General features: G+C 41.0%; 1 pseudogene; it reads left to right on the top strand.

Annotated features, from left to right (window-relative positions):
- Positions 1 to 6,473: 6,473 nt before the first annotated feature.
- The window catches only part of LOC119953672, a 31,205-nt pseudogene continuing 21,277 nt past the window's right edge, over positions 6,474 to 16,401 (top strand).

Genomic DNA, 16,401 nt, shown 5'->3' with positions numbered 1-16,401 from the left:
TGTCATGTGCGTCAGTGTCCATCGTCTCCATTTCAGGGCTGTCGCTGTCCTGGGTGTCCATACTCTGTTCATCACTGTCCTGGTTCTCCGTCCTCTGTGCTTCGGATTCCTGTGTCCCAGTGACAGAGGAAGGCATTCCTTGCCGTCTACCCTCCCCGCCGTGGCGTGCGTCCATGGGGGCATCTGGACCTGGCACTTGTCGTGGACGAGGACACCAGACGGGCCAGGACGATCGGCGGCAGGTTCTGGAACGCACAATACAGCATGTATCGTTACACACGCGGACTGGGCTCAGGGGGTGTAGTGGGGGGGGGGGGCGAATCAGAGGGTGGGGTGTACTGGGGGAATTGGGGGAGAGGGTGTACTGAGTGGGGGGAATGGGGTGAGGGTGTGTAGTGGGGGGGAAGTGGGGTGAACGGGTGTAGCCAGGCAGGGGAGTCTCACTTGTTGGTGCGCCTCCGATCTGGCAAGGGCAACCTCCCGCTCCCAGGCCCCGCCAACGAGGTCCAGTGCCCTCTGCTCATGTACTGTGAAGGGGTGCAGTACAGGTGTACCCCCTCCAGTTCTCGCACACTCCCTGTGGCTGTGGGTGGTCTTCTCCTGGGGGGGGGGGGGGGGGTGCCAAAGCATCAGAGTTTACCGGTACACAGCATCCCGCGCAGATGATGGCATGGGAGCACTGAGCAGCCGGCCAAGGCGGCTCTCAGGAGTGTGTGCAGCCCATGTGAGTCCGGTGGGGGGTTCGGCAACCCTCCTAGGGGGGATTTACTGTTACATATATGGGTGGTAGGGGTTGGGTGGTGCTAGGGGCAGGTCTCGATGTAATCACCCTGGCTGCCCTTGTCAAGTTGTGCATGTTCTTGCGGCACTGTTCACCCGTCCGTGGGGTGTGCCCCACCGTGCCCACCTCACGGCAATTCCGCCGGACTGTGCTAGCAGGGTGCCGGTGGCCATGTCTAGTGCACAAGATCACCCTCCTCTCCTCTACCACATCCAGCAGCATCTCGCGGTCACGATCCCTGAACCTCAAGGCGGCATGGCGGGAGGCGTCCATCTCGCCGGTCTCAGGGCTGTGCGCGCTCTCGCACATTTTATGCGATGCAGCGCCGCCCGCGTCATCAGGGCGTCATGCGAATGATGCAGGTCCCGTGCTGGCCCCTTTTGCACACCAGAATTAGTCGTCAGGTCAGCCCGTTTACGCAGTCGTAAAACGGGTTTGTGGTGGTTTCTTTTGGGAGGCGGGGGTGGGGGGGGGGGGGCGGGTTGGCTTGGCGGACAATTTTCGGGTTAAAAGTGCCTAGTTTGCTGTTTCCAAGAGGAGAGCCAGTGGCGGACTGGGTCTAAAAATATTGGTTGCCAGGAGACAAAGGGGGCCCACCCACAACTACAATGCTATCATTTAATTTTCATAACGAATAAATAAAATTTTCAAAAAATACATATGGAAAAAAGGGTACATTTAAAATTTTTGTGGAAAAAATGTGTATTTCTTAGTAATTACAGTGTACATGTACTGTACATATTACTGGCAGTAGATACCAAATTTAAATACAGAATGTTATAATTGAATTTTTAATTTTTTTAAATTTTAAGTAATTGGTTGATATTTTAAAATTGTTTACTGCACAATTTACACATTAACAGATAGTTCAAAAGCACAATAGAGCATTGCAAGCAGTCCACTATATTAAGAGCAATCATTTGTGTTTGCTAGATGATTGTGCGAATCTGCCAATAATTGCTTCTGCATCCAATTCATCTAACAATTCCTTTTCAATGGATAGCAACATGTATGATTCCAAATTATCCTCAGACAGCAAATTTCTTAACCTTGTCTTTATGATCTTTAGCTTTGAAAATGTCCTCTCACATTGGACTTGAGTAACTGATAGTGTGCAGATGACTTTATAAAGTTCATAAAGGTTATCATATGCCTTGTCATGAAGTCTGTTGGATGCCAGATATTTTAGTACACACGATGGGCAAGTGCTGCAAATTTTACAATTGTTGAACTGGAATCCATATTCTCACCATCATTAAGCAATAGCTTTAATACATCAAAGTTTGAAGCAAAAGAAAACAATTCCAATATTACTTGATCTTTGCTGATTTGTGGAAACAGCTTAATAATACCTTCCAATGCTTCATCTTCAAGGCCCTTCTCTGCAATAGTTTTAAACTTTGCGGGGTCCAAGCAGGACAAATCTTTATACAACTGTTTGTGTTGTACAAAGCGTGATTCTAGTGACTGGACAATGCGATCCATTATTAGGTTAAACACATTTACTCGAAAATCAGCTAGAGAATCTGAGGAATTTCTTTCATCATCAATAAGCTCATCTGCCATTCTTTTCTTCTTCCTCTGCCTCTTAACTGGCAATGCTGTTACCAACGCATCAATTTCCAATGTTTGATTTTCATCCATATTCATCTGTGAAATCCTGTCATTACATTTATTTACAAATTCCAAAGCCTTGCTGTGAACGTTATCAAATGTTCTTGTCTGTTCCTTCAACTTTGTTGTAGGTGAATCTACCAAACTCCATGCAGTAAACATATCTAAACCACTTGTCTGTAGTTAACTTGGTAACGGGGTTGTAGTTTCAAATATATACAAGTAAGTAAATGCTGTCATAATGGTTTCAAACTTTAGAAGACTTTGAAGTAAAACATTTGCTTCATGTTTTGTTTTTGCATCAAACTTTTCTGAATCTTGTATCATTGATAAGCATGTCAATAGATTTACGAAAGTACTGGCAGCGGCATCATCAAAACGTCCAAATATAGCTGTTGCTGCATTGGATTTTCCTGACCATCTGGTCTCACCAATTAGCTTTAATCGTTTCATTTTTTCTTGTCCTAGATGTTTTCCAACAACTTCTACCCATACAGACATTCTCTTGTATGATACTTTCACAAAAGTTGCTATATTCTGGAGCAAATTGAAAAAAGAAACTGCAGGCACACAACATTTTGTTGTTTCAGTTATCACCAAATTCAAGACATGGGCATAGCACCATATATGAACATGTTGATCAGCAACATCAGCAATTTAAATTTGTAAACCATTATACTGGCCATGGTAGCTTGCAGCGCCATCTGTGCTATCAGATAAACATTTTTGGGGGTCAATTTTAAGCTGCTGTAATGTTTCAATCAATAGATCAAAAAGTCCCTGTCCTGTACCATCATTACTTGGCACAACTGAAAGTAGTCGCTCACAGATAATACCTTTAAGCACATACCGAATAATAATGCTAAACTGATCGATGGATGAATTATCTTGTGTTGAATCAACCTGAATAGAATAATATTTTGCTTGAGAAACTTCATGACTAATTCTTTCTTGTATCATATTCTTCATAATTTTGATTAACATGTTTATAGTTGTTTTATTCAGGTATGTAACAAGTCCACCACGGCCTTTACTTTGAGCCTTTCCTTGTTGCTCTAATCGTTTGATTCTTTGTTTAGACTTGTTTTGCACTGCAGAAACGTGAGCTGCCATAATGGGGTCATATTTTGCCATCAATTGCACTGTAGCTAAAAAATTGCCATGATTCAGAACCTCATTATCTAGAGTGTAGGCCGATTCATTTCTGTGACCTCGAAAAGGAAGTGCTTGCTTGCCTAACATCTTTATGATGTCTATAATCCTCATGACAATACTTCTCTGTTTCAATACTTCTTCTTTCCTTTTAATTAGTGATGCTGCAAAAAATTTATCTAACGTGCCATCATTAACCACACTGATATATTGTTGAGCATTTCTGACATATGTTGTCGATTCATGTAAAGTCAAGCTCTGGCTAATACGCCTGTAGTCACTAAAGCCATGTACAAAGGGTGATGGATTACAAGTGTTGGGAAACTCAAAGGCTAAGCAGTATGAACAATATAAGCATCTATTTTCTTTGTTAAATGTTAGCCATTTTCTTGGGCCTGAGTCATTCATAATTTTCCTCTCATACAAACGAGCATCAAATGGCAGATCAACAAGTGGCTGAAGTGGATGTTCAGGAAAAAACAGTGTTAGCTTTTCTCGTGATGGATATTGGAAGATTCCAGTAATTGATCTTTCATTTTCTTGCGTAGGTTCATTTACAGGATGTGCTTCAGAAACCAAGTCATTTATGCTTGAAGGAATATCTGATTCCCTGTCACAAGTTGAAGCTATGTGTTCATATGTTGCAACTACAGGCAGTACAGATACCGGAACAAGGAAGCCAGAAGAAATATTGGGCCTGGATTGATTAGTAATGGATGCACTTGTATTTGTCTCTACATTCAAAGTAGCCCTTCTCTGTTCTTGTAACTCGCATATCATTGCATCATCACCATGAGCATTGTTTCTTGCTTCTTGATTATTTGTTGCAGAACTGGGTATTGATGTGGATTGTGCTTGTTGTATTATAAACTCTGTAATAGGCCTGCATCGCTTGGCTGATTCCTTCCTTTCTGCTTCTTTTTGCTCTTTGCGTTTTAGTGACCCAGATTTATGCTTTTTCTTTTCCATGCTGGTAGGGGTAATATTCCTGAAATAAAAACTTAATTAAAAATACCCCACATTGGGAAAAATAAATATTGATGATTGCAAGAATAACTTGAAGGAACGCCAGATAAACCGCTACTTGATAAACAATATAAAATAACTTACTTACACTTCAATAGGCTATGTTCATTAATCAGTACCACTGTGGCCTATGCAGCTTCAGAAGAGGAGACAATCCACTGTCCAGTGTTCACACCAGCAAGCAACTGAGACAACTGTTGAAACTTAGAAGTTTGGTCCGACTATAGTAAGACATTAAGAATGGTCCCACGACCAAAGTTAACATGTCCAGTTTGATACCAGTGTCGTGTTACAAGTCACAACCCTTTGAGTTTACCGATCATGGCTTATCACTTCAATATCTTTGACCTCATGATTCACGGTCAAAGGTACTGCTTCTCCTTTTCGGTGACCTCACGACCCTATGTACTGCTTGATATCCTTTCAAGTTGCCGACCATCTCAAATCACGAACTGTAACCTTATCTTTAAATTCACACACTCTTGCTGAAAACGTGGATTTCCAACTATGTCCGACCCGGGTGGACCAGCCCCCACCCCCCCCCCCCCCACTCCTTTTCACATCCGTTTAACACTGCTTTGTTCCTTCATACACTGAGTGATTATTTGTTTGTTTCTTTATTGCATTTTTATTTGGTATTGCTCTTTTTAAAAACAATTATATTTTATTAAGTTAGAATACAAATCTCAGGAAAGAAGTTGGAGATTTATTTATCTAATTAATTATAATTTTTAAGGGCCCTTCAGAGATTCATGGGCCCCTTCTTGGCTCTCCGGGACCCGGATCGATGTACCGGCTGAACCAAGACTACTGCTTGATATCCTTTGAAGTTGCCGACCATCTAAAATCACGAATTGTAACTTTATCTTTAAATTCACACACTCTTGCTGAAAACATGGAATTTCCTTAATTATGCCCGACCCGGGCCCCCATATTCCACATCCTTCCACTACCTTCTCTGCTTCGTTCCTTTTCATGCACTGCTTATTTGTGTCCTGTTCTCTTTTTTTTCTTATTCCTTTTTATTACTAAAACAGTTGTCTGTGTTTGTTTCTTTATTGCATTTTTATTTGATGTAGGGGGCCCACTTCATCAGGGGCCCACTTGCCATCGGGCAAGCTGACACCCTGGCCAGTCCACCACTGAGGAGAGCCATTGTTCCTGCGACTGCTCAGCACAACCCCACCACCAGAAGTCCACCTTCTGCATTTTTAAGCTTAATTGTGCTGGTGTTTCTCAGCTAAATTTTATCATTTGCCGGTAAAATGATAAATGAAGAACAAAATTCGATAATTTTGCTACAAATTGCTCATTTTGGCACCAACAAATATTGGCCAGTGTCTTTAATTCACCCTTTATATAGCTCGTAATTATTGGAACAATATGCAAAAGTGTCTGTAAGAAAGGTATTTAATGATATTTTACAAATACGTATATATATCAGCAATTTTGCATGTTTTTTTTTTTTAATTCCAGCTAAATGTTGCATATTGATACAGGGTTTGGAGGCCTAACTTTCAAAACCTATATTAGCACTGAAGGACTGAGTGGATTTATAAACAGCAAGGTTTTGTTTTTCTGGTGAACAGATTTCTAAACGATAAACGCAGCCCATGCTTCCCAAGATAGAGCCACCTGGTCAGCACAAGACTATTTTAAAGGCTCCGAGGAGTGAAGATTCTATAACTTGTCATTTGACAGCTTTAAGATTTCAACTTATATGGACACACACATGTTGATGACTGGGATTAATACTAAAAAATTCTAAACCAAATTGCTGACATTACTTCTGTAATTGTATCCTGATATTAGAATTTCAGTTAATTCAATAAGAAAATCTGTTCAGCGTTGTCTGGTACACTAAATATAGATGTGCTGTGCCCACAGGAACGGAAACATATATATATGTTGTCCAGAGAACACAGAACGTTGCTGGTCTCCAAGCGTCGGGTAAGTTTCTCACTAACTTTCTCTATCTTAATTAGGGGACCGATATTTATCCCAGGGATGGTTGGGGGCGGGAGGGGGACACGGGACGGACTATGTGAAATAATAATGTGACAGGAAAAAAATCTAGAAAATGATCTCCAAATAAGTAATGGTCAAATGACATAATTGGTATATTAACTCTGCTCGCAATAACATTGATTGGTCTGTTTTGTCTTTTCTTCTGCTAGAATTGCTGTGAAGGATATTTTTCTCACCTGAGCTGAGAGAGGTAACCGATGCGAAGACAAGCAAATGTGAACCGCATTTCTTGAATAGAAAATTAATCCGAGAAGTTTAATGTCATTGTTTGAAATTGATTCTGATGCTAAGTGTGGTTAACTTTCAGACAAAGGGCATCGAGTTTAATGGCATGTTCATCAAGCTTTAATAACTCAAAGTTACAAGCAGCTGATTCAGACCCATAAGCCACGGTATCAAGTGGCAATTCAATTATATAAAAATATCCCGCACATTCTTCACAACAGCGAAGGAATGATCACCAAACCCTCGAGTGACTTCTTGACTTCTTCAAGAAGGATTTGGCGCACTGAAACAACATGAGCCAGTATAATTTACATTGCACTGACCGACATTTAAATCAGTTATCAGGCAACATATATATAAACATCAAAAGACGCCATGTGAATGAACATGATAACAAAAGATACATTAACGTGGGACTCCAGAACTATTTGCTCCATTTGCACCACTATGAAATCAAGCGATACAAAATTGCTCTGGTTTCAACATCTGGAGCCACCTTCAGTCTTTTGGCAGTAATATGGGAGCAGCGTTTGAGTCCCTATTTTAAAACGCGACCAGGGAAATAGTGACAAATATGTTTCATGTGAGAAATTGCTAACGGTAGCTAGCGTCTTAAAACGATTTTACAATCCCGCGCCATTCAAATCACAAAACACCAACTATTTGAATGATTTGAAACGTTAAACTGGGATGATAAAGGAAGCTGCTAATGAGCTGCTATAACATTAACCAAGTATTGCGATACGCAACAAAATAAATTAAAATAAGGTATCACAATCCAAACGTAAATGGATAGGAGGAATTAACTGAATTTTACTCCGACAAGCAGTGGCTAAATTAATACAAATGTGGGTGATCTTGCGTTATGATAAACTAAGGACTTGTATACTCTTGTCGGAATAATGCAACAGAAGATGGTGGTTTTATTATTTATATAAACAAACCTTTCCATTTTAGCAATAAGCCGAAGCCATGGGAGATGCAGAAATGGCAGTGTTTGGAAAGGCGGCGTCCTATTTGCGTAAAAGTGACAAGGAGCGTCTGGAAGCTCAGAACAAACCTTTCGACGCTAAAACCGCTTGTTATGTCTCCGACCCGAAAGAATTGTATGTCAAAGGTACAGTCAAGAGCAAAGAGGGTGGCAAAGCCACCGTGGAGACACTGTTGGACAAGAGGGTCAGTTGAAACATTGAAAATATGTAAATCATTTTGAAACGCTTTACTGTATTCGAGAAGCCACATTTCTTTAACAGTGGTAGGTTTGTGGATTATTTTTCAGACAGTAACTGTCAAAGATGAGGATGTCCTCCCAATGAATCCGCCAAAATTCGATAAAGTCGAGGACATGGTTATGATGACCCACCTGAATGAAGCATCTGTGCTGTTTAACCTCAAAGAGCGTTATGCAGCCTGGATGATCTATGTAAGTACAGGAGCTTCAGGTTGCACAATGATAAAGATAATTGAAGAAACTAAAGATCTTTCATTCCTTCCCCCGACTTCAGACCTACTCTGGGTTGTTCTGTGTCACTGTGAACCCCTACAAGTGGTTGCCAGTGTACGACCCCGAGGTCGTGTCCGGCTACAGAGGCAAGAAGCGTCAGGAAGCACCTCCACACATCTTCTCCATCTCTGACAACGCCTATCAGTTCATGCAAACTGGTGAGTATGGTGGTTTTAATTCGTTTTGTTGGGTGTTCATTTCATTCTCATTCAAAATCGGAACCACGGAACAAATTTCGATAAAACTTATCTGAACTTTGAGCGTTGATCTCACGTTCGTCTTACTTACAGATCGTGAAAACCAGTCCATTTTGATCACGTAAGTGTTGCTACTTTCACATATTCCCGCAGAGGATGGTTGTTAACACCTGCAGTTGGAATTGATCTCTCTTTTTTAATCGCTTTATTATTCCGCTAATTCTCGACTTCTTCGTTTTTTTTTCACTCCCGCCCCGTCCAGCGGAGAATCTGGTGCCGGAAAGACTGTGAACACGAAACGTGTCATCCAGTACTTTGCATCAGTTGGAGCTGCAGGTGGCGACTCCAAGAAGAAAGAGGCTCAACAATCCGGGAAGATGCAGGTAACAGAAAATCGATACCGTAAAATTCTCCAATTTCTGGTTGTTTGGCTCTAATTCATTCCTTGACTTGGTAAATGCTCCAACTCTGGATAACCAAAAGTATTTTTGCAGGGCTCCCTGGAGGATCAAATCATCCAGGCCAACCCATTGCTGGAAGCCTTTGGTAACGCCAAGACCGTGAGAAATGACAACTCGTCTCGCTTCGTAAGTTTCTTGCGCGTTTCCTGCAATTCCACATATTGTAACCCCTCGTGTCCACAACACTTATTAGAAATCAAGTATATCAAAATTTATGATTCAATAATACAAATTGAGCTCCTGTTGTGAAATTATGCTTTGAATCTCTGATTTGAATAATCTTTACATTCCAGGGTAAATTCATCAGAATTCACTTTGGCACCACTGGGAAACTGTCTTCTGCAGATATTGAAACTTGTAAGTTCTGCTGAGCGTGATTTGCAAACATCAGCCATAAGTCAATTTTTGGACATGCACACTCTTTCTTCAGTAACTCCATATCTGCGTGTGTACATTCTCTCTAGATCTACTGGAAAAATCTAGAGTAACATTCCAGCTGAAAGCGGAAAGGAGTTACCACATTTTCTACCAGATGATGACCAACCACAAACCAGAAATTGTTGGTAAGGATGGAAGGTTTGGCAAGTTGCTCCCTTCATTTCTTTTTCTTTGCTAAGGTGGCAATGCAATATACCTTAATCTCATCCTATTAATGGATCGATTGAATTGAAATCTGATATTAACTTCTGATTTCATCTTGCTATTTGTCAACTTTATCTGTTATACATTTTGTAAATGCATTCATTTGTGTGTCAGTATAGTGAATACTAGTCAAATGTCAAATTGAAACTGAATTTGACAAATGGCCTAAATGGAAGAGGGAAAGCCGACTGTAAAATTGGGTGATTCAGAACTTTCAATCCGTTTCTCACAATTTCTCTGACAAAACCTTTATTTTGCATTCTGCAGAGGCTTGTCTCATTACCACAAACCCGTACGATTATCAATCTATCAGCCAGGGTGAGATTTCTGTCAAAAGTATTGATGATACGGAAGAATTGGTGGCGACTGATGTGAGTATCATCTGTTGTATTTTTAGTTGTATTTTCTGATCCGGACATGTATACCATAAGGCATACCCATTTTAGGCAGTTAACACCAATAAGTATTTTTTGGAAATACACAAATCCAGAATGAAGATGATATGGAACATGAATAGATAATGATACTATTTAAAAAAAATAAAACTTACAATCCCTACCTGCTAAGTTAAAATTTAGAATAATTAAAGTTGAAGATTGAGCATAAAGATGTGTCAAAGTAAATTTCAAAAGTTTCCACAAGGAAGTAGCTGAAACAGTTTCAGCACAAATAATTTTGTTGAATTTGAAATCTATTGTTTGGGTTTAAAGACTGCCATCGATATCCTGGGTTTCACCAATGATGAGAAATGGGGCATCTACAAATTCACTGGTGCAGTAATGCACTTTGGGAACATGAAATTCAAGCAAAAGCAACGTGAGGAACAGGCAGAGCCAGATGGCACAGAAGGTAACAGTTTCAAATATCTCATATCACTGCAGTATTTACTAAAGTTCATAAATTCAGAAAAATATTGGCATCTATCAAATAGGGCAAACCTTACCACAAAATGGCAAAGTGTCAGTATCAGCAAGAACAAACAAACAAATCTGTTTGAATCCTGAGCCTCTTAGAAACATCTTTAAACATTCCGGAAGAAAGGGGGTTCCCACCGCCCCCCACCCCCACCGACAGTTATCACCAGCAGGCAGATTCTCCCATCCCTCCAATATCCCCCCCACCACACATATATGCACCCCTTCATGGGGTTCCCACCAGAATCCTGCCTGAGCAGTGCCCGACACAGGTTGGCACTGCCCGGCCATGTCCCTCTACCCTCCTCCCCCCTTCTTGGGGCTATATTTACCTCTGCATTCCTGGAGAAATTTTATTAGACTGCCTTACGCTTGGCCACACTTGGTGTAAATGATGCTCGCATTAAGTCATGCAAGCACTAGATCAAGATTCCATGAGGTGGGGGGAGGACTGGAGAGAGTGCTCACTGATGACATGCTAATGTATTAAAATCCCGGAATTATGCCAGTCCATTTGCACTACTCCACTGGCGGGGAAGGGGGGGCAGAGATTCCAAAAGTTAATCACGCCAGAGAGAAGCGTGTTTTTCGCTTCTGTCCGGATTTCAAGCTCGCGCCAACTTTCTTACGGATGGAGAGAGGGCTCAATATTGCCCCCGTGGTTTATTGCAATATTTCAATTTTCAATCTCATACAATATTGACATTATTTTAACATATTGGGACTATATGATCAGCCTAGTAGAGCTGGGCTGAAAAGTGGCAGATGGAGTTTAACCCTGATAAGTGTGAGGTGATTCATTTTTGTCGGACAAATTTGAATGCGGATTACAGTGTTAACGGCGCGGTTTTGAAGAATGTGGAGGAGTAGAAAGATCTCAGAGTTCATGTCCATAGATCTCAGAAAGTTGCCACCCAAGTGGATAAAGCCGTGAAGAAAGCCTATATAGTGTCAGCATTTATTAACAGGGGGATTGAGTTTAAGAGCTGTGAGGTTATGCTGCAACTGTACAAGACCTTGGTTGACCACATTTTGAGTATTGTGTGCAGTTCTGGTCACCTCATTATAAGAAGGATGTGGAAGCAGTGGAAAGGGTGCAACGGAGATTTACCAGGATGTTGCCTGGATTGGAGGGTCAGTCTTATGAGGAAAGGTTAAGGGAGCTAGGGCTTTTCCCATTGGAGCGAAGAAGGATGAGAGTGACTTAATTGAGGCGTATAAGATGATGAGAGGGATAGATAGAGTGGACGTTCAGCGACTTTTTCCTCGGGTGGATGTAGCTGTTACAAGGGGGCATAACTATAAGGTTCATGGTGGAAGATATAGGAGGGATGTCAGAGGTAGGTTCTTTGCTCAGAGAGTGGTTGAGGCGTGGAACGCATTCCCAGCTATGGTATTGGAGTTGGATACTTTAGGAACTTTCAAGCAGTTATTGGATAGGTATATGGAGTGCACAAGAATGATTGGGAGTAGGTTGATTTGATCTTAGTTTCAGACTAGTTCGGCACAACATCTTGGGCTGAAGAGCCTGTACTGTGCTGTACAGTTCTATGTTCTATATTGTGAGGCCAATTCTGCGTTATTGACCTCAAAGAAAGCTCTTGTGAATACTGTGGCATGGAGGAAGTTCTCATCAGTTCACTTTATTTCCCTTGATTGCAGGTTGGGGACCTCAATGTCAGAGTCTGGGGTAGCCTTGAGTGACTGACAGTAACTTTTGAATTTCCACATTATTCTGTGCATGTGTAGCCTCCCAAAGGTTCTGCCACTTTAGGTAGGGTAATGATGGTGAACATTGACAGCCTTGCTGCCATTATTAAATGTGGAAGAAATTGTCTACATCTCCTTCATTAGTCCAGCGCCTGTATGCCTTTGGTTAGTATCATGATTCCTTCAGCCAATTAGATTGTAGAGATAGAGATCACTGTCCTTTAATCAGTTATTTAATCCATATATGCTGAACATTACTGGCTGATAAATCTATTGTTTCTGCAAGCTGCAGGCTTTGAAATTTCACTTGATTTTTGCCGAGAGCTAGGGATGTAATCAGCTTCTGCATAATACTTGGGGAACAAGAAAGAAAATCAAATTGTGGACTTGTAGCCTCAGGACTTGTATCACCGGATATACTGGAAAATATGGGTGAATTAGGACAGCTCATAATTTGGCTGATGCCGGAAAAATGGCAGAGGAATCGTTTCCAGTATACACCTAATAAACCAACTGTTAAATCATAATTACTCTGCATAACAAAAAACATAATTGACTGCAATTAAAAAGTAACCCTTTTGGTGTAGAGTGTGACATACTGTGATATAAATATGTACCAAATGCTATCCCTCCGGGTGCTCCGGTTTCTTCCCACATGTCCCGAAAGACGGTGAATTGGCCATTCTGAATTCTCCCTCTGTGCACCCGAACAGGCGCTGGAATGTGGTGACTAGGGGCTTTTCACATGAAATCCATTGCAGCGTTAATGTAAGCCTACTTGTGACAAGAAAATATTATTATTTTATCTTGTCCATCTAAGCAATTTAGCCATAGTCCACAAAGGACCACAGGTATCTCTTTCCATTAACAAGAGAGAGACTATTGGTGATACATAGCCTGAGGCTACAACTCCATAAGTGTTGTCAAGTGAGAAAGCAGGCCTGCATGAAGTATCACAGCCGCTATAGGAATTGAACTCATGCTGTAGGCATCATTCTGCATTGCAATCTAGCCACCTAGCCAACAAGCTAAAGGTTCATATAAGAATAACATAACATTCTCTGTTGGATACAGGAACAAAATTTTGCATTAGCCATTCTGATATCTGTTTCGCGGTAATGTCTTAAATACTGCATTGAAAATATGTACGTGTTGATCTAAAGATCACTGGTTGTGTATTACATCTCATTCAAGGAGTCCGAGTTTCTATAGCAACATACATTTTACATGATGTTGTCTGGAGGTACAGAAAGCAGAAGCTTTAACTTACCTTCCAGGTTGACCAGGAATCTCTCCCATGGTTACTGCCTGTCATTGATGTGTGTTGAAAGGATTTGCAGGTTGATACTCAACCTGTTTGTCCACATTATGAATGCACCTTTCCTGGCCATCAAGTACTGCAATGAGGATTGAACAGCTCAGAGGCAGGGATGCTAGCCATTGTGCACATGATCTCCCAGCATTGACATAAGACATGTAAACTAAGCAAAATAAAATTTTATTCCTCAGTGTTCATTGCATTACAAATTGAAAATTAACTGTTGTAAAATATATTATATATTTATTATCTTTTCTATTTTATTAGATGCTGACAAGGTTGCTTACCTGACGGGACTCAACTCTGCAGATTTGCTAAAGGCTTTATGTTATCCACGAGTGAAGGTTGGCAATGAATTTGTGACCAAAGGTCAAACTGTTCAACAGGTATACTTTCCAATGAGTTTACTAAAATAACACGTGTGTAAACATTTATTACATTTGATTTAGACTGCTGCTTTTGTCTAAAATGTATATTGTGTTCTTTCAGGTCTACAACTCAGTTGGTGCCCTTGCCAAATCAATTTTTGAGAAAATGTTCTTGTGGATGGTTGTCCGTATCAATCAGCAATTGGACACAAAACAGGCCAGACAATTCTTCATTGGTGTGCTGGATATTGCTGGGTTTGAAATTTTTGATGTAAGAATCAGAAACATAAATAGCAACAAAATAAATTATCGAAACTTTACAGCACTGAAAACACAACCTAACAAATAAATAAAACATTATTTTTCTCTACATATTCAGTACAACAGTTTGGAACAGTTATGTATCAACTTCACCAATGAGAAACTGCAGCAGTTCTTCAACCACCACATGTTTGTTCTGGAACAAGAGGAGTACAAGAAGGAAGGAATTGAATGGGAATTCATTGACTTTGGGATGGATCTGGCTGCTTGCATTGAACTAATTGAAAAGGTCAGTAATATCATGTAAGGCATGAACTAGAACTGAAATACATTTCTATAGGCACCATCTTATTAGTTGAAGCGTCTAAGTGTCAACTATCTGAAATGAAAATGAAATGAAATGATATGAAATGAAAATCGCTTATTGTCACAAGTAGGCTTTAAATGAAGTTACTGTGAAAAGCTCCCAGTCGCCACATTCCAGCTCCTGTTCGGGGAGGCTGGTACGGGAATTGAACCCGCGCTGCTGGCCTGCCTGGGTCTGCTTCAAAAGCCAGTTATTTATCCCTGTGCTAAACCAGCTTTGTCATTTCCCCAGCCTATGGGTATCTTCTCAATCCTGGAAGAGGAGTGCATGTTCCCCAAGGCGTCAGACACTTCCTTCAAGAATAAACTGTATGATCAACATCTTGGTAAGTCAAACAACTTCCAGAAACCCAAGCCTGCCAAAGGAAAGGCTGAAGCTCACTTCTCACTGGTCCATTATGCTGGCACTGTGGATTACAATATTACTGGCTGGCTGGACAAGAACAAGGATCCACTGAATGAAACAGTAATTGGACTCTTCCAAAAATCATCAGTGAAACTATTGGCTCTTCTCTACGTAGTATCAGCTGAAGGTAAATTTCTAATACACTCAAAGATTGTTATTGCTTTTCGTTCACATTGTATCCCCCATTTCCTTATCAACTTAGAACAAACTAATTTGTTGCTTTGTTGCAGCTGAAGCCTCTGGCAAGAAAGGAAAAAAGAAGGGCTCTTCCTTCCAGACTGTATCTGCTCTGTTTAGGGTATGATTTTCCCTGATGTTCATATTTACTCCCGTGTCTGCATGGGTCTCACTCCCAGAACCCTAAGGTGTGCAGGGTAGGTGGATTGGCCACACTAAATTGCCCCTTAATTGGAAAAGAGAAGAATTAGGCACTTTGAATTTTTAAAAAAGGGCATGCATATTTACAGTATACAACAAACCAAATTTTAATTAACAGTATATAGCTAACTAAGATTTGATAAATTTGAGTCAGGTGGAAAACATAAGAACATAAGAACTAGGAGCAGGAGTAGGCCATCTGGCCCCTCGAGCCTGCTCCACCATTCAATTAGATCATGGCTGATCTTTTGTAGACTCAGCTCCACTTTCCGGCCCGAACGCCATAACCCTTAATCCCTTTATTCTTTAAAAAACTATCTATCTTTGCCTTAAAAACATTTAATGAAGGAGCCTCAACTGCTTCACTGGGCAAGGAATTCCATAGATTCACAACCCTTGGGGTGAAGAAGTTCCTCCTAAACTCAGTCCTAAATCTACTTCCCCTTATTTTGAGGCTATTCCCCCTAGTTCTGCTTTCACTTGCCAGTGGAAACAACCTGCCCGCATCTATCCTATCTTTTCCCTTCATAATTTTATATGTTTCTATAAGATCCCCCCTCATCCTTCTAAATTCCAACGAGTACAGTCCCAGTCTACTCAACCTCTCCTCGTAATCCAACCCCTTCAGTTCTGGGATTAACCTAGTGAATCTCCTCTGCACACCCTCCAGTGCCAGTACGTCCTTTCTCAAGTAAAGAGACCAAAACTGAACACAATACTCCAGGTGTGGCCTCACTAACACCTTATACAATTGCAGCATAACCTCCCTAGTCTTAAACTCCATCCCTCTAGCAATGAAGGACAAAATTCCATTTGCCTCCTTAATCACCTGTTGCACCTGTAAACCAACTTTCTGTGACTCATGCACTAGCACACCCAGGTCTCTCTGCACAGCAGCATGCTTTAATATTTTATCATTTAAATCAGGGGTGGGCAAACTACGGCCCGCGGGCCCACCAAGTCATTAAAAAAAAAAAATTTTTTTTTTTTTAATTTAAGGTTAATGGGGGGGCTGTTGGGTTACTTACTGGTATAGGGTGGATACATTGA

Source organism: Scyliorhinus canicula, chromosome 18 (assembly GCF_902713615.1).
Source record: "Scyliorhinus canicula chromosome 18, sScyCan1.1, whole genome shotgun sequence".
Taxonomy (NCBI): domain Eukaryota; kingdom Metazoa; phylum Chordata; class Chondrichthyes; order Carcharhiniformes; family Scyliorhinidae; genus Scyliorhinus; species Scyliorhinus canicula.
The sequence above is the reverse complement of the archived record's forward strand: the minus strand, read 5'-3'. Positions and strand labels throughout refer to the sequence as shown.